The 25,104-nt window shown below is 42.8% G+C and overlaps 1 protein-coding gene across 2 annotated transcripts in view; it reads right to left on the bottom strand.

Moving 5' to 3' along the window:
* Positions 1-24,743, bottom strand: part of FAM107B (family with sequence similarity 107 member B) — a 63,009-nt gene extending 38,266 nt beyond the window's left edge. Inside the window, exons 1-2 of one of the 2 annotated variants that reach the window (XM_064443527.1) lie at positions 24,664-24,743; positions 22,596-22,715 (exon numbers count right to left, since the gene is read on the bottom strand). The gene's annotated coding sequence lies outside the window, so the exon portion shown is untranslated. The remainder of the gene's footprint in view (positions 1-22,595; positions 22,716-24,663) is intronic. The other variant, XM_064443522.1, reaches the window with a different exon arrangement.
* Positions 24,744-25,104: the final 361 nt, after the last annotated feature.

Below are 25,104 nucleotides of genomic sequence, written 5' to 3' on the forward strand. Positions count from 1 at the left end.
ATATGCCAACCAGCAGAGATTCAAGAGTTTCCCTTCCGAGCTAGAGACAATTACCAACAAAACAGAAGACACCACTCCCGCACCAAGCCAAACAAAGTGAGCCAGAGCTCTTCATCAGCAAGCAGGTTTAACAGAAATGACAATGTATAGGAAGAGCTCTGCAGCCAGAGCCTGGAGCAGGTACAGCTGCCAGTGCCCTGGGGCAATTAACTCTAGCCGAACAGTCACACACACCTCCTGCTCACTGCAGAAGCCTTGCTAACATTTGCGTTTACTGCTCCAGCTCAATGCCAATAACTTCAGAGTCCTTACCTACTGACAGGTGTTACCCTGCTCCACCTTCAACCTTCCCCACGTTCCCACAGTGAGAAGGACATGCCTCTTATTCCAAGCACCTCAAACGCCCTCTAAACCCATTTTAATCATGCACACGGAGGCTTTCTTCCCTTCCAATACTTTTAGTGAACATTAGAAGAGGCTGAAATTTTTTCCTTTCTTAATCTTCACAAAACGTTTTTCCACTTTGTAACTTGCTTTGTACAGGGCTGCTGCACAGCACCCTTACAGGAAACAAGGGGTTTAGAATGGAAATGGTGATGTAACCTTGAACAGAGCACCAAGCCACATGAAAACTCAGTCACGCTTCTGGAAAGAAAACGCATTTAAAACCTAACAGGCTCCATCATCATCACAAAATGCACGCACTACTGCTGCATGCTCTCAGAAAGCTTCATTAAACGAGGCTGGGCACAGCGGCAATGAACTGCCGTCTCCCCTGACTTTGTACAGTACGTGGGCTCATTACTACCACCAATTGTGACCATCTTCACTCTAACAAGGAAGGGGAAGATAAAAATCTGCACTAAAGTAGAATCTAGTTTTGTGATCATGAAACAAATAAGGGAACAAAACTGATGTGAACAGGAGTCAGTGCTGGAGAGTTACTCTCACTACCTGTCCATTACACACTTAGTTATTCTTTGCCTAGCATTAACACCTACTCATTTCTCCAAACCAGTGACTCTCATTATCATCCTCATTCCTTTGTCGTTATCAAACTAGCCTTCCTCTGGGGAAGGTTTATCGGCTTCAATGAACACTGGCCACTGTACTTCACACAGAATTTAGCAATTTTGAAACTAAGACAGTAAATCACCGCTACTCTCTGCACAAAGAGACAAGTCCAGGCCAGGTGTAACAAAGATATAATGATGCTAGTTTATTAAATCAGTAGAAGTGAACAAGACTTGGCCTTAGTGAACGTCTGAAAGTTAATAACCCTAGGTTAATAATCCTGATGAGGACTGCTATTACAAAGACAAAGATCTCCAGGAATTTAACATAGGGTGAGTTTTATTATTAAAATTATACTTACACCTAAAGTGCTCTGGATTATTTAAGATTTATATAAATGAGAGCCAGGAGACCTCATCTAATCATCTCATCTACATCTAGTACTGTAATAGCCTCTGATTCAGAGGACAACAATTTACTCTGAACACAGAGTATGTGCAACATACCAGAAAACAAAATAATAAAAAGAGGTAACAGGGAAGAGCTGATATGGCAAAAGACCCAATCAGAAGCAAGGGGTGGGGGTGGGAAGAGAAGGATATTTTAAAGACAAACTATCTGCATGTGCAGTTCTGAAATTATAACTCCCAACTTCCATATCACATTACTGTGTGCGCTGCAGATGAAACAAAGCAATGAAGAATAACAGGGCCATGTTGCATCTTTTGAAAGGAGAAATCCACCATCATGGAAGGCTAATAAAGAGAATGAAAGCAACAGGCAAGTCTAAAAGCAGAGAATGAAAAGTAATAGTATTGATTCAGTAATTCATTTTTTATTCATGGATATTCCTTCCAACAGATATCATGGAAGCATTTTATGCTCTATACGTGCCATCACTGTTCAAACATTTTCTAAATTAAAGACTGAATTATTTTTAAGTACAGAAAAATCCCTTTACTGAGTCATTAGATGGCTTCATTCCCCCATCCAAAGCCTGCACAGAAGGATGCATGTGAGAAATAACAGGAACATGCACAAGTCCTTTACAAAAAGGTCTTCACAGGAAACAGCCATATGCAGAATTCAGAAACCAAAATTAAGTGTGGACCATGTAAAACAAAGGAAGACTTATCCTCAGTGAAAGCCCTTTGACGCTGAAAAAATTTAACAGATGGTAGGTGCTATAGATGCTGAAATATTCTGTTCTTCTAAATTGCAAGGCAAATTAAAATATGGTTCTTTTGATAATCCTGGTAATTTGTCCATCAGCAGTCCTTGACTTCTCAGAGGAGACCTGTGTATTATTAACTACCTTTCAAAGGGCTCCAAAGGAGAAAAAAAAAATGCATTCTATGTCCTCACAGGGCATTCAAGAGCTCTATCCAAAGCCATTCTGGGAACTTCACTGAACAGCAGGTAGATTATGTGTGAATTCTTTCCACCTGGTCTAGACCAGTCACCCCAGTTCACTGCAGTTGCCGAAGAGCTACCATCCTCTGGAGGTTCAACTCTGGCTCAGCTTCACTCTGAATCACCCTCTAACAGCATTTTTCTTGACAACTATAAAGGAAAATAGACACTTCAGTTGGAAGGGTAGTGCTAGACAGGATGATGTGGGTCTGTATAAACTCTTAAAAGAACCATCAGGTGGTTATAGCACTGACCTGGCACAACATTGAAAATAACACATGAAAACTTTGAGAGATAAAAGATGCTTTTCACATAAATGTGTGATTCTCCCTCTCCACTTGCTCTTTTATCCTGTCACTATGAAGTTTATAACACAGACAAGATTCAAAGCAGGATGGCCAACTGACCCATGCTTGTATCCTGATAGCAGCCCTCTGTGTCCCTGAAGCGCCAGTACGCAGTAAGGCCTCTTCTCCCATGACTTAAAGTAACATTATTTATTTATTTTCAGTCCAAGTTTTCTAATACAGTTTCCTATTTTGGGCATAGCTCCGATGTAATAAATGCATGTCCTGTTTATTTAATCACCTAAAATACCAGACAAATCAGAGGTTCACTGCACTTAGGATAAGACACAGCTTTGAAACACTTTATACTGTTACATTCGATTTTCAGCTTGACCCCTGTGATGAACTGTATTAAATATACATCAGACTTTGATCACAAGTTTCTGCTTCCTAATTAAACTTGTTTGCATTTCCAATGGTACTTTTCCATACATGTGAGACATGGGAAACAGGATGGGAACCTAAACTATGTACAAAAAAAAAGTATGTTGCTGGTTTTTTGTAATTCCCAGAAAGACATAGGTTTGCATAGGTTTTTTTCTTAAGAAAAAAAAAAATCAATATTCAATAACATGACTGAAAAAAAGAAAAATCAAATCCCCTAGCTGGATGCACAAGAACCAGCCTCAGAGCCTTACAGAGAATGAGCCCAATTGCTTCCTACTTATCACCCTACCTCCTCCTGCTTCTGGTTTAAATACTTGCAATACTTACATTTTGAATATTTAACCCCAATTCAATCTATATAATCCTAACTCAGCTAACAGATTCAATCCCATTGTTTAAACTACAAATTTTAATCCATAAGTAATATGCAAACCAAGGTCTCTTATTTCTTTTGTATAAATTGCTCTCCTCCTTCCCCGCTCTCCAAGATAGAGAATGTTGTTCATCGATATTTTACTTCATAATCCCATTAGCAACCTCTTCTTCCCTCTCCCATGAGTTAGGTTTTGTATTTAGATAGAAATGTCTTCAGATACTGCCTAGCAACAATTACAGCAGTCACATCCAGTTGGAATTGAAAATGCTATTTAATCTACTGCCATTTTGTCAATATCAAACATTCAGATTCATTGTAAAGGTGGTGGTGGGGAAATTGTTACATCTTTGGAAGAATGCAGTGTACTTGATACCTATTGCCTCTATTTACTGAGTAAACATTCAAAGAAGCATGTGTTTTCCTCCAGTGAGCCAAAAAGGCACGTGAGAGGGTCACAGTGGCTGAAACAGGAGACAGTGCAGGAGTAGGTCCCTTGCGCCACACGCCTTGTGTGCATCCATGCATGCACTGCAGGACACTGGCGGGAGGTGACACAGGGAAGCACAGGCTCAAGGCAATGTCCCTTCTGCTTCCCTTAGAAGTGCCATCCTTTATCCTAAATCTTACACAGCTGCGCTTGGGCAAATGAATATCAGATGACTAATAGTCATATGTGCAGAAGGGAGCCAGGAAGCAGACCGTTAACAAAGCCTGCCAAATGGCACTCTGAAGGCCCGAAGGGTACTGGAGTGAGGCACTGGGGTAGGATGGGCAGAAACCATCTTTCAGAAACCAGAGCCTTGCTGGTGTAGCTGACCAACATTCTCCAACTCAGCACTGAAGATCTAGCCAAAACATGCATAAATAATGGAGTCCTCATAAGCTGAATCTACAACCATCTCATGCTGATGAGAACAAGTCATCTCCTCTCGTGTACTACTGTCACGAGCCACAAATGCTAAATATGATCCCAAGCCACATCTGTTTTAACTTGCACAAGGCCCTTTACAGGCCAGACTATCTTCCCAGAACCTCATGTTAGATTGTCATTTATTGATTTTGGTGGTGGTGAGAAACCCAAAGTTTTAAATGACCAACATAACCCTCACCTTTGAAATCTGATTTGAACCAGTTTTAAGACTTCCTTTTTATATCTAATTCCCTTTATCCAGGCATATCTCAGATTTAAGAAAGAAATCATAGCAAGCTTCAGTTTTTAAACTTGTTTTTAACTAAGGTAGTCCTTTCTTGAAAGGCCTCAAAGGTTCTTCATGATCCGCACATCTAAGTATCTTCTTGCACAGCCAGGGGCAACTTCTACATATCCAAAGCTTGCTGTCTGTGGGTTTCAATGTCTCACATCAAGAGCAAAGTACACACAGGCTCAAAATAATCCCATGCCTCCATTTTTTACTTCAACTCAAAAGGATTCAACAGGACACGAGATGAGAAAACACTGGTGTAGATTTGTATTCTAGAAATGAACAAATGCTAAAAAAGAAAATTCTTTAAGCAGAAATCTGGATTGTTCAATACTTGTAGCATTTTGTACATTTCAGTTATGCTCTGCAGAAGGGTTGCTGTAACATGAGCCTTTTGTTTGCTAAAGAGGCAGATAAATTACAGCACCAATTGACTGCATATAACACACTTATGCAAATTCTTTATTACACATGGAAAATGACTCAGTTCTGATGTTCTAACATTTTCAGCTGTTATTTCTATCAAGTTTGCATTAAAAGACGTAAGTGAAAGCAGAGTAAATTCACAAAACCAAAGTGAAACTGATTTACTTAGATAAAATCACCTGAAGCAGGCTGGGCACAAAGTGGAACAGACATTATGTTTACAGATCAAATTTATAAAACTAATTATCTGAAGTTAGCAACTGGATTATTTTTGGTCTTGATTCCAGATTTTAGAACTAGTAGAGTTATCCTTCTATATCTCAATTATATTACTTTCTCAGCTTTGGAAAGCTCAATTACTTATTGAATTGAAGTAACTAGCTACTGAATTCATTGAATGAAATAAAATAATCAAGAAAATACCTCTGAATTTGACAGAAAAACTACTGTCAAGTTTTGCTTGTTTCTCAAAAGAAATGGTTCCAACCTCTTAATCAGTATATGTCAACAGGTCACAAATGTTCAGGGCAGGGAGGGAAGCCTTAAGGTGCTTATATCAAGGAGGTATGGAAGGTTAAGTTACCCATATTTCATTATGGCTAAACTACACATTTATTTTAAACTTATTTGTAAATAGGATTTTTTCCCTCCATTACTTTTACAGGTTTCTAACACAGTTGAAATTAATATTTCGATCTACACAATCCTGAAGACCTACCCCTATGTATAGATTCAGCAAAATACTCAACCAAGATCTCTAAGCAGACAAACTGAAATCACCGGACATTCCATCCTGAAACAGGTCTTTGCCAATCTTGAATTCACAGTTAGTGTTTAAGTCTACATCCCAATAGAGAACCTAGAGTACACTCCTCTGACCTCATCTGGGACATGACACACTCCTGTATCACACCGCCGATGGGATGCTTGTACAACACCACAAAGGCACAAACGTAGTGGATGCTTCCAGACCTGACTGAGTTCCCAGTTAAAGAGCAGAGCAGTGAGGACTGCAGCAGTGCTACGTTACCACACACCAGACACCCAGAGCAGAATCAGATTCATGTCAGGCTTACATCCAGCAGAAAGTCTTCAGGCTCTGCTCACCTGCATTACTCTTCACTGGAGAAGTGGAAAACGATTGTTTAAGAGGCACACTGCCCCAAGATGTGAAGTCTTCCTTTTCTTCCTGCTCCACCCCAGATACCTGCATTTGGGCAATGCTGCTGCAGGTATAGGATGGCCCCTCCTTCCTGCCTACCTTGTACCCTCACCTTTACTGGCAGCACCAGAAACCACCTGGCTGCTAGATCAGATGGCAAAAGCTGTTCTAATCACCCTGCAGCGGCCACTGTCTGCTTCTCCTCTCCCACCTCCCTACATCAGCCCTGCTCTGGGGGGCTGGCACAGGAGTCAGTAATTGCACAGGGGATATGAGGGGCAGCTCCACCCTGGGAGGTTTCAGTCTCTAGAGCAGTTCCGCACAGAGAGGTGGAACCACTTTGTAATCCTGGTTTCTGCAGGCTAAAAAACACAAAGCGAACATGGGATTGTGTGCTTTTGCATACACATCAGAATAAATGGAGGCAGAGATGGTCAAAAGAGATACGGCTGCATAAGTGACTGTGGGAGCTTTCAGTGCAAATGGCGAAGTGCCAGGGGGACAATGGCAGAGACTTGTGGAGCACAGCACCAGGCAGACAGAACAGGCATGTTACGATGAGAGCAAGGATAACAGCACTGGAACAGAGAAACCTGAACTGGTTTAATTGGGTCCTTCTCCTTATAAAATAGTTATAAAAAGAAATGTGATATTAGAGGACCAGCTGAAATCGGCATGCTAATAAAACACAGGAAACCATTGATCTCAGAGTCATTTACTGAATGTCTACAGAGCACTGGGTCTGTAAGGCTAAAATATCTTATTTATTACATTTTTTAAAAACATGTACAGTTCCTTGTGAAAGTCAAACAAGCAACTGGAGAGAACCCATACCCAAATGATTCTGCAGTGATCATGGCTTCGCTGAAATTCTGAAGGCAGAAGATACCAAAGCTTTTCCTGCATAAATGCAAGGCTGACCATTTTAAAAAGCTTTTCATCACGTGCCAAACTAACTTAGACAATATCACGCCATCTCAAAAGCCAGAGGAAACATAAGGAGTTCAGAGAAAAAGTCAGAATTACATACATTTTTACTTTTTTTCCTCCACATGTATGACTGCAGCTGAGGTCCCTTTAAACTAAGCATCACTAACAGATTAGCCAGTAGCACAGAAAGCCAAAAAGCAAAGCAAGAATACAAAAGGAGACATAGAATTTACTTAACAAGGTCTACAATAAATCCTGGCACATCTCTGCCTCAGGAAAAAATACAAAAAAAATTGAAAAGACACTTACCACAGGATTTTGTAAATATGGGTTGATGCTCGCATACCACTCAGCGTTACATGCGGTCGCAAAAATTCACTCTGTCTCATGAGATCATATGCATACACCCTAAGTTATAAATTTATACACGCTTTTGCCAGAACCAGTCAGACGTTTCTCCTTTATTTCCACAGCTGCTGAGAAATATTATCGCATCCATACTCTATCATGTCCAAATTTTCCTGGCTTTTTAAATGATCCACGCTTCCTATTTCAAGCTTGAGCTGGAATGGATGTTTAACTCATTTCACAAAGAGTTTGGTTATACATGTCCCTTTATGAAAAATTTAAATTGTTTGGCTGAGAAGCAGTGTCTTTTTACCCCTAGACACTACTCCAGCAGCAGTGAAGAAAATACAAAACAAAAACAGGGAAAGGAACCAAAGTGTTTTGTAACTAACACAGAAGAGGGTTTTGGTTTGTTTTCATGAAGTTCAAACAGAAGTTGTTTTATGACTGAAGTAAAATGAGTGCAAAAGGGTTTGGAGAAGGAAGGTTTCCATTAAACAGATCTGAACTGGTTCAACAGTAATTTGAGCTCTATATGAGCTCACTTTTTGCTGTGCCACAGTAAGCCGTGAAGCAAAAACTTCACAAAACACAGGAGGCAGCTGATGACAGATGAGAGGGCAAGAGGCAATGCAGGGGCCATCTCTCAAATAATTACTAGCACTATATTAGAGCCGGCCATAAGAGAGCCTTTCCCACATTTTAAAAGCTGCAAATGTAAACAGCACTTAAAAGTAAATTTACCTTGAGGGGTAAACCAGGAAATTAAGAAAGTGGGCTAGAAGAAAATGATGGATTTTCCTGTGCCCCAAGGAGCAGCCCTGGGAAGTCCTAGTTCTCACAAGAGAATTCCACTTGATGGTCGCCAGGGCTCTCCATCTGTAGGGAGTGAGATTTCAGGATGATGTTTCCTTTCCCCCACCTTTTGTTGGCTGCCATGAGAGGCTGCTGTCAGCTGTGGCAAACCCAACTGCGGGACATGGAGAAGCTGTAAGGCAGCTCAGGACAGCTAACATGCAATAGGCCTCAACTGCTTCAGGAGTCTGGCTTAGGGAGCCATCCTCCATAAGCACTTCTTAAGCCAGTTCTGATTCACGGCAAAATAATTTTTTGATAGGGAAAAGCAGCTACTAAAAATGCAATCGTGCAACAATGGTGCCAACAAAAAGCCGGGCCAGGAGACACTCTGACAGCATCGGCAATTTATGGGAAACGGCCTCCCAAAGAGCAAGCTCAGGCCAGGCTCAGCGGTGGGTAGTGCTGCCTGGAGTTCATCCCTGGCTGCCAGCACCCACACTGTGCAAGGGCAACCTGAGCACAGTCCCGCCAGTTCCTGTAGCAGGTGGTGCAGGTGACCCTTTGCAGAGAGGGCCCCACAGGAGGATGACCTGGGGAGAGTCACACCAAACCTGCAGCCGACGGGAGTGCAGTGTCAAGGCCACACTTAAAGCACAGTGCGGACACTGCCCCTGCGCTCTCCCCTGGACAGTACAGGATGGTGCCCGGGGACCGCCGCAACTTCAGCTCTGACAGCTGGGCTCTGGAAAGACAGTCACATGCGGTCTGCCTGATGGGGATCTAACCAGACACCACTGCATCTCAGGCAGCGCCACACGTCTCCTTTCTGAGAGCTTAACATTTCACCCGCAGATCTGCATGTAATCAGCTCAGTGTCAGGTTCTGCAGTTAAACCTCATTGGCTGACCCTGAAGATTAGAGATTAAAAAACCCAGGAGATTCAGGAACAAAAAGCAGAGCAAAGCAGTCTGATTTGATGTTTCCTTCCTCATTACTCATCACTGTAACTGCACCTAAAGGACAAACACTTGCAAACAGCATTGAAGCCAGATCATTCCCTTCTGAAGAGCTGGGCAGGGCATTACTGTTCTCCACCAAAAAAAAGCTGAAACTACCAAAAACCCTGCACAGGTTTGGAGGGGGGAGGTTCATTCCTCCTGGGGAAGGGGAGCCAAGCCACCATCTGTGTTGGCAGCCCAGTTGCCCAGTATCTGCTCAGACAGTTTAAATCCTGACTTACCAGGCTGAGCAGCACTTGCAGAAAGACTTCACATCAACAAGAACAGGGTTAATGGTATAGGAGGAAGCAAAGCACGGGCTTTGCTGAAGACGAACTTTCCTCTCCAAGGAATTCTGCAGGCAGCATCCCACATATTGCTGTAAATCAAGACAACGCTGGGCAGACCTTACATGCAAAGTCAATGGAAGTCTTGCTGCTGGATCCATACTTTTTGTATATACGAAGGTGATTTTAAATACAGAATGGCTTGATAAAGGTGACGCTCTAGGACACCAGTGCAAACACATAAATGTAGGGAACCACGTAAGCTGAATACCCAAGATTTCTTTGCATATAGAGACTTGCTAATCAATTTCTCTTCAGCTTCACTGTGGGATGGAAGTGTAAATGGAAACGTAAGTATTTTTGATAGCAGGTAATAATGACTTAGGAGAGTCTCCAATTTTTATTTTTTACACAGGCAAGAGGCCAGACAGAGCATTTAATTAAAGCATTATTGATAGCAGTAGGTGGTGCACTTCTGACATCCTCCTGTTTTGCCCCAATAGAATGTGGTTCTTAGCCTTCCTTTTATGTACAACAAAAAAAACGCCAAGAAAAAAAAATACTGTAACCTCCTGCAAAATTCAAATTAAAAAAGCTACTGCTAAAGTAAATAAATTAAAAACCAAATTCATCACTCAACACAGCCATCCCCATAGAAAGATTAACATACAGATGAAATGGGAAAAAAACTTTGCCTAGGCTGTTAAGGGGAAATGCTGTATTAAAAAGGTAACTTTTGAATAAAATACCAAAGGCAGGAAGTAGGAAAAAATAATGAGATCCATATACTCTGCAAGCTGGCCAAATGTGTCAACTCCTGTTATATTTGTTTTTCACGTGTTACTCACTAGGCATGTTCGTGCACTGGGAAGAGTATCAGCTAAAACATGTGGTTATTGGCCAGCAGAGATAATACAGCTAGAACACAAGCTCAGGTCTGCAGCAGCTTTCCTTAGTAACTATTTCCTATTTAAGCAAAGATTGATCCTACATGATGTGACAGGCCACTGATACAACGAAACTGCTTTACAATGTGATCCTTCACTGTTAAAAACAAAAAACCAAAAACCACCAAGGCACCGCAGCCAAAGCATATTCACTATGGCCTTCCTGAGTTTCATACTGTGTCTAAGTTTCCACTCCACGTAAAACCAACTTTTATCTTTCTGAGATACAACCCAGTAGTACGTTGAATTCAATGGTTAGTCTTTCAACTCTAAGGCCTGAAGCCAGTTTACAGATACATAACAATTTGAAATAACAAGTTTCCTGTATGTTCCCATTTTCAAGACTTGGCGATACACCTGTCATTGAATTACAGAAATAGCTCATTCAATTACAAAAAGCTTCTAGAAGGAAGTGATAAATGAACATTATGCCTTTATAGTTGTAACCAAATGAGGGGACTGAAATAGATGGGATTCCCCCCCCTCCCCGTCTTCAGCTTTACAAAATTTTCATGTGGTTCACTGGTCAGAAAGTTAGCAAGAATGAAAGTTTATCTACTATTGCCCACATGGCTAACCACCAAATGACAGTTAAATAGAGCTGAAGGAAATCGGTGTGGTTTGCTTGCACAACAGGCTGTGGAAAAAGGTAGCAACCATGTTGCAAAGCATTTAGACCCAAACTAGAAAGAATCTAGGACATTATTCTGATGCCCACATCTTAGTTAAATCAGCATGGCTCTAGCAAAAACAGACTGCAAGAGCTGGGCTACAAGAGCTGCCACAGGGAGTTCCCTTAGTGCAAAGCTAAGCTGCAGAAACATCCAGAGAGACTCTTTCATAACAAAGCAGCAAATACAGGACCAGGTCAGGTATTTAAGTTAAATGACCTTCTTAGATTTCTTACATGATATTTAAGTGTGCACTCACAACACTCCTCATAAGTTTTGGCTGATTTCAGCCAAATTTTTAAAGGGTTTGAAGCCTCCAAGATACGAAGCTCCCCTAGCTTCATGTAAACTGGTGACTGAGTAATGAGACTCCAACCAGGAGTCCAGGCTCTGACAGGGCTCATTCCAGTGCTGCTAGACAGCAGTTGCAAGTAACAGCCCTTTGAAGCTTGTTAGAAAAACAAAAACACTCCTTGAAAAATTTGGATCAACAGGAAATGAAGTGTCAGGAAAACAAAACCAAGGTTTAGGGAAGGCAAAACTGGAGGATCCCCACATTGACTACATGCGAACTGGATGACAACCGGGATTTAGTTATGCAGCACAGATGAGTTCAAGTTTGCGATGCTGGTCTGAGAAATCCACGCAAGCTTATCTTGTGCAGATCTGCTAGAAAGTTTACAGCTTATGTTTGTAACAGAAATACATACAGTACAAACAGATATACCACAAATTTCTTTTCTTTTTTCATTATCTCACATTACACTTTCTTTCCAGTCCAGTACTGCAGTCTGACCCATTTTCTTCCCCAGGTCAAAACTTATCAAACAAGACGATGATGAAAAGGTACCACTCCAGTGTGCCTACCTGCCTACATTCCTTCTAAAATAGGTGTCTCGTAGGAGACCTCTGGCTTCTGTGGCACACTTAAAAAAAAGCAAAAAACCAAACAAAAAAGCCCCAAAAGCCCAAACTATTCGAGCTTTAAGTACAAAGACCTCTTCTATTAGGAGAAACACACCATCACTATAATGAACATAATTACAATTTCAGATTCTTGCAAGAACCATTTTCAGTCATTTTACAAACTTCCTGTCATCCGCCCATTACATAACTGACACCTGTATCTAAAGCATCTTTTGCTTTAGGGTAGAAAAAACCCCAGCAATTAACAAATTGTCTTATATGGGATAATGCAACAAGGTCTAACCCTGCTGCAATGAAATTAAGCCCAGTTTACTCCCAGGCCAGTTATTCAGCTGAGGACCAGTCATATCACAAGAAGTCTTTCCAGTTACTCTCTACTTCACCTTTACCTCTCTTGCTTATTTTGTTCACGCCTAGAGCAGAATCAGGCACAGACCCAGGTGCATTGTCACTTGGCTCTGGAAGATACATGCTTGTACCCAGACAAACAGCTTCGCCCTGTGCTTTACAACCTGCCTATGAAAGGCAACACATGGAGTCCAGAATTGGGCTGGGAGGAGAGAAAGCCTGGTGCCACCACAAGTAACAGCTGCAAGGCAGCTTGCTTTTATTCAGTGCACATATGTGCGTATACCTTAGCCGGATTTCAGCTGAAAAGCCTTTAACTTCTGAAGTTAGGTTTTCAGCTTCAAAACAGCTGGCTCTGGATAAGAAGTTCTATATTCTTAACAAACACTACTCAGGCAGAGGGGAAAGGAACTGTAGTGTAAATTCAAGCCTCCCATAAAAGAGGCTTAGAAGATACGCTCATCAGAAAAAAAGCATTCACAGTGGAGACTAAACTGCTTGAGAGTTGAGAAGAGAACAGAAAAATCTGATCATTTAAGCTGACCTCCCTACATTTGCATAGTATGTTGATACTCCCACTCCAATGCTAAACTGACCCTGTAAAATTCGAGCCCTAGATTCAGTTATAAACCCTAGGCAAAGATAAAGAAAGCCCTTTTAAAAATGCCCTTCTGCTACCCTTCCATTAAGGACTTCGAAGTAATAACACTTAAATCTAGTCTAAGCTTTAAGTGTCCCAAACTCAATGATTCAAGCTTTTAAACTTCCATTCATCTACTCTTCATTCAACAACTGGTTTACAGAAATATATTTGAATTGTTTTAAAGAGCACCAGAACTCACTGTAGGACCTTTTCCTTCTCTAGCATGCACTACCACTTATTTACTTTAGGTTTTCTATTAGTCAGGTGCTGGCTATTTCACATCCAAATGAAACACAAGCACCAGAGCAAACAAGACAGGTAAGGCAAAGGAACCCAATTCAAACAACATCCAGTACAGAAGACATTTAGAAGTCCAGAAAAATGAGGGAAGTTTGCTTTGCTTTTTACCTTAGCATGTTTAGAAACAAAAAATTATCATTAAGAAAGCCTGAAATTGCTTAAACTTACACAAAAATGTCACTAAAAGCTCCCTATCTCTTAATTTTCATCAGTGACACAAAGGCATTGACTGAAAACACTAGGTACTGCAATTAAATTCTTTCCAAATGCATCTCTGGAAAAGGCAGGGTGGGAGCAGGGCGGGGATCCCTAACCCTGATACAGGACCACACTGTTCTCCCAAAATGCACAAACACTGGAGTGGTACAGTAACCGTGTGAGTGCCACCACCCCTCCAGCATGCAATTCAGAGAAGCAAGCGAGTATTTTGCTTTAAGGTGTGTCATCCTTTACATTAAAAAATAAAGGTCTTGTGATCCAGAGACTTTTAAAAAAGTTTATTCTATGTTCAGCCCAAATTGTAATGAAAATTAACATTTGACCGGGACAGAAGGAAAACTGCAGTTTAATGAAACTGCCGTTAGTGACACTCCATAAAACTACGCCAATCACTTGTCCTGGAGTCAGCTACATTTCCATATCTGGTACAACTGCTTCAGGTATTTCACACCAATAATCTATCTGGGAGATAAACAAAGGAAATCTCTAGCATTATTTTGTTGCAACTTTTAAAGATGAATTCTAATTTGCCTGGTGCTACTCATTTGAACTTCAATGACGTGAAAACTTAATTTGAAGTCCAATTTGACTTTAGGAATTTTCTCAGAAGCAACAAGCTTAACGGGGGTAATGCAAGATGCACAAATTTGGCAAGTAAGGTAATGATCATGGCATAACAAGATCCTGTTTCCAGTAAGAAGCAGCTTTTCACACTGCCCACTTGCCTAAAGGCCTTTATGGGAAGATAATTTCTACATTGGGGTAGTGAGTTTACACTTGAAATATAAAGTTTATATTATCTTTTCATTATGTTTCTGTTTGCAGTGTGTAATCTTGTTTGTTTTTCTCTTGGTTCAAAGTCCCAAGTTCAAATTCTATCCTTGCACTAAGTAGTTATAGCTGTAGGCTATAATTTTGTTTCTCAATCTGTAAAAGGAGGACAATAATAAATATTTACCTACTTCAAATAGATATTGGAAGGATTTGTTTATCCTGACACAGTTTGTTTTTCCAATACACAATGACTCTAAAATTCTAAGAAGAAATTACCTAGTTTATCCACATTAACTGGAATGGTTGTAATTTTTGTAGACGGCTTGTTGAGGTTTCGGATCCTTTCCTTCCTGAGGGATACTGTTTCCTACAGTACGCTTCTGAGCCTCCCATTTAGCAAACTATGATACCCTAAGCTGAGTTCCTGGCATCTGAACTATGGCAGTTTAAAAAGAAGAAAAAAAAGAAACAGTACGTTTAATCTAAGAATCTGAATGGTTGTATTTTAGAATACAGTCCCCTTTCCAATGGAAAATAGCCAGTAGGAATGGGAGCTCCTTATTTCATTGTTTTTACAGTGATGAGTTATCTTTGATATTCAATGTTTTGTTGACTAGTATGTGTAACCTGGTACTTTCTAAATCAAATCTTTGCCTGACTTCATAGCACTCTGAACATCTGCACTTAGAAAGTAAATTAACTACATCCGTGGCTGTTTTAGCAGCCAGTTAATCAGCTTCCTCTTAGAAAGAAAAACACCCTAAACCAATGTGTGATTCTAGAAACAAAATAAAGATATATCTCAAGTCTTGTGAAGCATCAAACCTGAATAGGAAATCAGCTGAGGCTTCTTCATAGTTAGAGATAAAAAAGGAATGAACAAACTCACCACTGGCTCAAACTTCAATAATAATTCTACTAGTCCTGCTGTTACTTGTAATAAAGAGATTAAGATCCAATACTAAAACAGGACAAAGGGCTTGAAATGATCACTTAGAGCAGTCATTTAATGAAGCACCATTTTATCAATGCACACTATGCCCAGTTTGATGGGACGCTTCATTAATTTAATTTCAGTCAATGTTGGAAGAAAAAAGCTCTTTGAAAGCACACACTCTTCTACCTTAAAGTTAATCCTAAATTCTTGCCTTTCGGTGCACAGAACAGGCATTACAAATGCATCCCTCCCCACGTATGCTACCAGATGATGGCAGTCAAAAGAATTAAGCATTAAAACAAAGTCGCCCATCAATACAGAAAAAACACAGGAAAGGAAAACAGGTGACAGCATTGTGCCTTAGCAGCTAGAGATTCTTTCTTCTTACATAGTTCTGCAGAAAAAAAGAGGCTCTGAAAAACAGTTTTACTGAAATCTGATATGGGGATGCTTCAGCAATTAAGAATTTGGTACGGCAGACACCAAGACCTCAATCAGCATAGCATTACAAAACCCACATCCTTCTGGGTGCAAAGCTAAGTCCATCACAGACTGAGCGACCACAGCCTCAGCACAACAGAAATGAGACCCTTCCTCTGGCAGATGCTGTCCATAGTCATCCAGTGCCAGCAACACTGCAACAACTTTGAGGAAAGAAATAAATACTCAGCCATAGGAAATCATGGCAGTGAATTAGGAAGAGACCAGATACCTGAATTACAAATAAAGCAGAAAATTTAGCTACTTAGGTGCCCATCTTGCCCACTGCTACAGCATCCAAGAAGTCCCCCAGGATTTAAATATTTCCCCCTCTTTTGAGGATCTTCACCAAGTCCCTTTAAAAAGTTATACCAGCATCACTGACCAGACCGATCTGATTCTGCATTTTGAACTGACTGCCATTTTTAGAGTTGTCTGCTGTAAAATTTCACAATAAAAGTTACATCAGTTGCAGAAATTTTCTAGTGAAAAGTACTGATCTAACTTTAAGTCTTTTTTTTTTTTTAAAAGAGATTCACTATATAGACCTGTGCTTCTCCTCCCTGAAATAATTTTTGGCTAAAGCTGGCAAATGGATTACATTTAGCTAAAGGAACAGTTGTCTTGGATCTGTTAATCCTAGTAGTTACCTGGAAACAGGTAACAAGGTTGAGGAGATGCCTTTTTAGTGCTTCTACAGAGAAAAAGTAAGCCTCAACTAGCTGGAAAGTTATAGATCCCTACAGCACACCTTACAGTGTTAACATTTTTTCCTGTAATGCAATAAACATGAGTGACAAAGCACCTTTATACAGATCCAGTGTAGATGTAGCTTTATGTAAGTTTCAGTAAAAATCTGGCTCTCCAGCAAAGCAGTTGCATTCAGTGCAAAACTGTTCTCTGATACAAGAAAGTTTTTTACCTCAGGTTTGCAAAAACACTGAGCTGGTGTCACCAAAAAAAAACCCAACCCCAACGCACCACCTTTTTGTCTCTCTAATGTCCATTCACTCACTCTCTCTTCCTTATTTAAACCGTAAATTCCTCAGGGCAGAGACTAACTCTTCAGGACAGCGCTACACAGGAAGGGCCCTCAGACCACTGGAAAAAACAACATTGGTTGGCACACATTTTCTAACTTGATGTACTAACTTGTTGCCGCATCTTTGAGCGAGGGAATGTATTTTACTCTGCTAACACACTATATTGCAAAAAAACCCCACAGTCATTGCACAGTCCATAAATTCTTGGGTTTATAAAGGAAACTTTGATGGTACAGCACTTCTGCACAATTAGGAAAATGATGTAGCATATAACACAGCCAGCTGATGCCTCCAAATTCTCCCTCTTTTTGCTCAGTTTCATCAGTCCCTAACTAAAGAGAAAGCAAGAAAGGCCCAAGAACTCAGATTTGAGCTTCCTCCAAAGAGTGAGTGTTTTGATGCAATGGCATCTGTAACACGTGCTTCAGCCTCTTAAATTAAATCCTCCACCAGAGACTGGCTGGCATGGACATTCACAAGCTACAGCCTTCATAACAAGCCTCAAGGCTGGCTTTTCTAGTCACTGGAACTTCAGAAGTTCCCATTGTAAGTCTTTTCAATGGGATACAGGTTCACCCCAAGATATACATGCTTTCTGCTTTTCAGAGACATTGAATTTCTTGAATTCTAAAGCTAGCTTTAGAATTCATTTTCTGAAAAAGGAAGAATACGTCCCTTCATATTTTGCATAAGAAATTTACTTGTTCAGCTTCCTCCTACTTGGAAGAAGAAAGAGGTAAATGAAGAGTAATGGGCACGCTTAGACTGTCTTTGGAGAGCCACCCTGCTCACTACAGTTGCTATGCGTAGTAACAAATAGCACACACAGGACAACATCCTGCACAGCCAGGACTCCCTTACAGACACACGACTCCTGCACCTGAGCATCTGTCATCAGTTAGCGCATCATTGCACAGCTCACTGTGACAAAGGATGGAGGAGAAAAAGGAAAGTGGCAAGGCAAGCAGTGCTTACTGCTCACCCTCACCCAGGTAGCAGCCACCTACGAAAGGTAATCTCTTCACTTTGCAAAACCTATTGCCAGCACAAGTGGGAAAACTGTTACAATACACAGCACTCCGGTTTGCTTCTGCAAGAGAAGGAGGGCCTCAAAGGTATTTCTAAGGCTTGGAAGAAAAAGTTGGTTTACTTTTAGAAATACCAAAAAATCCCACCTCCCACCCAAAGAAAACCCTAAAACCACCATGACTCTTCCCCCATTCTTTTAAGAAACCCAAACCTGGCTATAAATTCTTGCCAGACTGTTTTCAGGGGGCAGTGGTGATCAGGTGTCAGGCATTATGTGAGTTAAACATGTGTATTCCAATTTGCATTATATGCCATAGCTCACCTTCAAGGTGAAGATAGCTGGAAAAACTCTAGGATTAAAAAAATAAATAAATCATAACATAATGCAAAGGCTATCATAACCCAATCAAACTCCTCCCTACCCTCTCAAAAAATAAATCCCCCAAATCCCAGCCACCTCAGATGAAAATTGGCTTTCTTTCTGTACCAACAGCCAAGCCCCAAACTATGTCTCAGGGTGAGCCAAGGCACCCACTCTTCCTTGAAGGGCACCGGGGAGCTCAACCACCACAGCAAGTCTGAAGGACATTACAGCAACACAGTGGAATACTCAGCAAGTCATGCTGTCCCCAATTACACTTAAAAGGAAATGGAGATAGCAGAGATGTATTTCAGCTGAAAGAGCAGAGTGGTGCACATTATTTGAAGGGCTGATCCACAACTCATCCTGCCAGGAAGAAGAAAATTTCCTTTGGCTCCAGCTAAACTCCTTGCTCTTCAGAGGTACTAAACAGTTTTCCTCTGTGGTTATATTAACATGCAAAGCAACTCAACACCATCCGTTGCGATCCCCATCCTTAAGTGCTCTGCTCAGCTAGAGCTTCACCCATCTGACAGCATAAACTCCAGCTCCCCTGAAATCTTTTCAGCTTGTTTAGAAGCATCCAGCAGAGGCACTGGCCTAGATGAGGAGTGCAGTTATGCACACACAAATGGTTTTGACCCACTTCTCATCACATCGTCTTGACTATCCAGAGCTGTGAACTCTGTTTTATTATTAGCACCAGAACAAAAGCCTGTGTATATACATTAGGTCCTATGAATACCCATTCACTCTACAGGCAAGGAATGAAAAGAATTGTTCTATTATTTCCCATCATCTTCCCCCTCTCACCCACACACCAGAAGACCCACTGAATGCCATCGCTATTGAAATACCTTTGACTGGCAGTGTTTGGCTCCCATTCAGAGCAGACACCACTGGACGTGGGGGGGTTAGCTAGTACCAGTGGGCACGAGCCAGGTGAACTGAACGTCCTTCCAAGACAGGCAGCAAAAGCAGCTTAATGTGGATTTCCCTTTACACAATAGCAAACAGTTTCAAGACTCAGTTTCCCCTCCCCAAAATATACTATACTGCAAAGCAGTGCTGCTTCAACCAAAGTCAAACATGAGGGTAGTTTCTCCTTCAGAAGAATTTGTGGATTTTAGCTCTCCAGCTTACAGGAAAGGTGAATAATTCCTGAGTACAAGGTAAAAAATATGACCCATCCCACCACAACAAGCAGCCAGGTTGCTATCCAAGACATTAAAGCACCCCTTATAGCAAGAGCACGTTTCACGCTTCATCGTCATAAAGATAGTTCTCTGCAGGACTCCAGTGCAGCTCATGTAGAAGGGCAGTACATGTAAGAGGCTGAGATTTGCTGAAGGACAGAACAGAGGCTTTACAGTCATCCTGCAGGCACATACACTGCCTGAAATTGCAGTACAAATGTAAAAATAAAGAAATCTATCTCATCTAAAAGAGAGGAATGTGTCCCACTGTTCCTAAATGGCTGCACTGTTCCTCTCTTTGAAGGAGAGCATGTATTTGCACAAAAGGCAACCTTCTGGCTTCGTGTTGCCAGAGAAATTTAAAAAATGTAAGCAACTCCAGGAGTTTTGCTTCTAGGATAAATAAAGCTAAATAAAGGCAAAGGTTATTGCATTTGTGCTCCCTGCTCTCCTCATGAAACTAGGATCCCTGTCCCATCTAAGCAAGCTGATGACCTGCTGAAGACTCAATTAACTGTAAGCTGGACTAGATCTATACTAGAAAGGAAACGGCACCAAGCCACCACAAACCCTGCCCTTTCAGCTATAGGCCCAGGCCACAAAATGAGTAACTATTGATTTCAAATGTTATTTTAAAACGTGATACAGAGCAGTGGACAGAGCACTGCACACAACTGCTCCAAGATCTTTGTGGCTCATTCTTTTATAGACACAACTTGGAAATGCTGCTCTCCCACCTGTCAGTTTCCTCCTTTTCATTGCACAAAACTTACAGCATTGGCCTAAGCACAAGAAACAGGATGCCAGCTCAAAACATGTTTTGAAACTGAAGTTAAAACTATGACAGATTTTGCAATTGCAACAGTCAACCACCAAACACAGTACTATAAGGAAAAGTGTTACTTCAGTTTTCCCAGTGTGACGAAACGTGGAGGTAGCAAGTCCCCTCCAGTGTTTTCGAGTTACACAGAAAGGGGAAAAAAAGGTTCTGTTTGACCACATCTTTCCTTTTCTTGCAGATGCCACTGCTCCCTGCTCATACAACCTCTAAGATTTCTGCCACAAGAGGATTGCCACGCACAGCTCTCGCTGTCATGCAACGCACACAGCCCTTTGCACCAACGCTCTGAAGCGGAAGAGCAGCCAGGCAAGAACAGCAGCTATGCAAGCATCTGTGCATAGCAGCCATAAAAGCAGCCGCCACTTTTAGAAGCCACCTTTAAGGAGAAGCATGAGCCTGGTCTCTCAGGGTTGAGGATCTCTGCGCTTGCATCACCTCATCCTGGTGCTGGGGTCACAGAGAGGCAGTCCTGGTCTCACCTCAACCCTCCTGGCTCCACAAAGCCTACTCATCCCTTCTGCTGGCACCTGCTCTCATGCAACTGCACAATGGGCCAGATGAAGGACCTCCTGAAAGATCTATCTGGAGACCAATCCTGTAAAAACAGCATCCACTATTTAAAGGCAGGTGCAGAAAGAAGACGAAAAATGGTCCTCACCATTTTTTTTATCTCTCCTATGCATGCTGAATGTTTTTGTTTAAGCACTTATTATAAAAGCCTCCTGTTTTTCATAGTCTAACAAAGACCAACATGCATGTTGTTGGTGGAAGAGCAGCTGACTTCTGATTGCATCACAGCCAGGTAACCAAACTGACTTTCATACCGTGCCTTTTGGACCATGCCTCTTCTCTCCTGCTACTCCTTCATGCAGTGAGAAGTTCTTTCATTTCAACACTAGCCAACAGCTCCAGAGACATGAGTTCAAGTTCGTGCACCATTACACAGTTCCTGTGTAGTCATGGATGACCCATTTACTTCCTTGTGCTTTTACTCCCCATCTGCAACAGGAAGGTGTCTTCCCCACAGTGGGAAGACGCAGCACCTTTCCACTTCAGCATGGTTTTGAGAGGATTATTATAAATAAAGCACACACAGAGATAAGCCTGAGAAGAACATGCAAGATGTGGAAAGAGGAAGTATCACTGAGAAATGCAGTTCTAGTCAGATAATTTACCTTTCTCGTAAAAAAAAGGTTTTCCTATCAGATTTGCACCTCTGTGTTCAGGTTAGCAAGTAAACAACTCCCTTTCCACAGCTGAATCCTTCCATTGGTTCGTGTTAAAATTAAACATCATAACACCAACCTACACACTCCTTAAGTAAATACAGAATAGTCGCAGGCTCTTTGCAACATCTATGTTAAGCTGCAAACCATACTTCCACGGGTACTCAAGAATACGCCAGGTCTGGCCAAACCAGAAAAAACTTCAGACTGGTCACTGAACTGAAGAAGCATAAAGCACATTTTTCCCCCCTTACAAAGTTAGACAGCGCATGAATCTCGCTCTTTCACACTTGCTTTTTCCAGAAGTGTAAGAACAGTGTCAGCTGTTAGTTATGTCCAACACACTCTTGTTGGGTACTTATGAGATGCAAACAGATCCAAAGTTGTACAAAGATGTCACACAAAAAATTTCTCGGAAAGACTCTGCAAAGCTGAGCATTGAAACTTTGTTTAAAATGACCAACCACCACAGTGCCAGGACAGCCTTAGAGCTGGCCACACCTTTTTAATACTGTTAACTGCGTACAAAGATAACTTTTTTTTTTTTGAAACTTTGATGGAGCCAAAGTTCTGTTATGGACAATTACTGGTTAAACAGTTCCACTCTTCTTCCCACAGCTAGTAAACAGGAGTATTTGCTTTCATCATTCCCAATTTTTCTTCTGCTCCAATTTTTAGATTATTTTTCTGTCCTTACTGATGTTATGAAGGGGTGTACTCAAAACCAATTGTTTCTTAATGTCACAAGTACAGCACTAGGTAAAAAACTCAGAGACTCCCCCACCCCAGTCTACTCACTTGGTCTCTCTCAAGCCTGCCTGTTCCACTGCATGACTGTCGGACAATCTGCCACTTCAGCAAATGCACTGACCAAAGCCACCAAGCAAATCAGCTTGTAAAGAAGAGACACGTGCATGTGCGAGAAAGATCTCCGAACTGCAGCTGCTACGCAGCCCCTCACTTACCTAGTTGCACAGTGGTGGTGTAGAGCAGTTCAACACAGTCGCAAAACCTCTGAATGCTCAAGCGTGAGCTGGAGTTCAGAGAAACTTCTCAATTTTGAAGAGAGAAAAAAGATCTCAAGACTGAAAAATAAGGAAGAGAGTAAATTAAGGCATATAAGATCTGAAAGCAGAAAGAAAAAGCAAGAAGGAAAGTACTTTGAGGGCCTGATGAGATGACTCCCACCTGTACCACTTACTTTTGGGAAGCATCAACATACCATTTTAATTAACAATACTTAAGTGCTGGAAGCAAAATACCTTCATTACTCTTGAGCATTTTAGACTCCAAAAAACACAAGTGACACTTCACCTGCCAAAATCATTCCTGGCAAAACTTCACTGACATCAGTGGAACTACACCAAGCATGAAACTGGCCCACAGTTGCTTAAGACAATAAAGGCTTTGTTTTAAGAGATATGGGGTGTTTGTAGTTCTTTTTAATAAAGCCCAGCAAACAATTGCATATTGTCCCTGAGCAAATATCACTGACAATAAGAAAGCAACTATCACATTCACAGTATATGCTCTGTCATATATTGCTAAGAGAACAACCATCAATAAAGCAAGAGATTCTCAGTGTCCTGTTGGTACCACAGGGATATTAAAGACTGTTTAACGCCTCTCAAATTGCCCACAAGCAATTATTCCCATTTTTAACAATGTTCTTCCACACTCCTACTTCTCTGCCAAGTCAATGAAAGTTAAATACCCTCATTGGTGCTACAGGATTTAGCGCACACATATACATACCACAACACAGAACAGCACTGCTGCCAGGGAGTTATTCAACAATACTCCCACCATGAGCTACACACAGCAACCACATCATGCTCAAACAGAAGCATCTTTTCCTCGTTTGGTTGCATTTTTGTTTGACTGTGAGAATTCTCAGTGAACCCCAGAAAATTTACATGTTCCTGCCTGTCTCTCCAGCTTGCTACGAGCATGCTCTGAACTTACAGGACCAGACCCTGCTCCAACACCAGCCACGGCAGTTCACCACATTCACACAGTATTGATATATCCCAGAACTCATTAAGCTGTGAAAAAAATCGAACCGAAGAAGCAAACAAGTACGTAAGTCACACAGAGCTCCTGCATCGCACGCCTTCCCCTTGTGAACCCCTAAAAGGCATTTACCCACGCAGTTACCCTGGCCAGCTGCCCTGCCTTTCAACCCAACACACAGGAAAATCTGGAAGTTTGTACTCTCGGGGCCCTTGAGTGAAACTTTGACAGAACGGCACTGGGAGCGATGGAAGCACAGGGGGACAGCACGAGTCCTCGGGGCTCGCCGCCCCACCAGCTTTTACTTTTTTTGAAAGATTTGTAAGGAAACAGCCATCCTCCACACCTTGTACACCTGGAGTTCAGCTGCTCTGAACTCCCATTTAAACGGGCAGGGCATATAAGAGATAAAACATGTATATTTTTTAATTGCTTTTACTTTTCCACCTCTCCTTCCTACCCAACACCAGAAGCCCCCAGCCCCACCAAGCTGCAGCCCACGGACCCCGCTGGGCCGTGGGGGTACCCCGACCACATAAAGAGAATAAAAGTTGCCCCACCGACAGGCCGAACCTCCCCAGCGGCTCCACAGCCCCGGCGAACGGGGGGAACCCGCCAAGCGGCTCCGAGCTCGGCGGGACCGGCAGCCCCTCGCCGCTCCGCACAGCCCCCCCGGGCATCCTTCTACTTCGCCCCCCCCCCCCCTTTTTTTTTTTTTTCAGGACCGCGCTTAACTCCCCGGGTTTCCCCTCACGAACGAAGGAGCAGAGCCGGGGCTCTCCCGCAGGACCCCCACGGCCCGGGGGTGCCGCCGCCTCCCGCCCCGCAGCGCCCGCCCGATACCCCGGCAGCCTGAGGAGGGGGTGCGGGGACGGGACCCCACACACACACACATACGCGAGCCGCGGAGCCCCACCACGGCAGCCGCCTTCCCTCAGCCACCCCCGGGTTGTCCCGGCTGTCCCGTCCCGTCCCACCCCGCCAGCGCCGCGCCTTTGTGTGTGGAGACACAAAACCTACCTCGCCGGGGCGGCTCTCCCCCGCCCGGCAGCGCGGGGAACGAGGGCAGGGAGACCCCGAGGCGCCCGGCGGGAGGGAGGGAGGGAGGGAGGCCGGCAGCCGCCCGCCCGCTCACAGACAGACAGACAGACTGACCGCCGGCGCGGCCCCGCCACACGCGCGGAGCCGGCCCGGCCTCGCCTGAGGGGAGCGGCGGGGCGGGCCGGGGGCGGGCCCGCCGCTGAGTCACCGCCGAGGCCGCCCGGCCGCCTCCTTTGTTGTCAGGCGTGGAAAAATCCGGGGTGGGGTGGAAACCCCGAGAGAAAGGCGGGGGGGAGAGGTGAGCGCCGCGGAGCCGTGCCTCCTCGGGGCGCGGGGAGAGTGGCGGAGGGCTGTGGCCGGGGAGGGCCACGCGCGTCGGGTGTCCACGGGCGGTTTTCAAACGCCTGCCGAGGCCGCCGC

This window comes from Phalacrocorax carbo, chromosome 1 (assembly GCF_963921805.1).
Source record: "Phalacrocorax carbo chromosome 1, bPhaCar2.1, whole genome shotgun sequence".
In the NCBI taxonomy this organism is placed as follows: domain Eukaryota; kingdom Metazoa; phylum Chordata; class Aves; order Suliformes; family Phalacrocoracidae; genus Phalacrocorax; species Phalacrocorax carbo.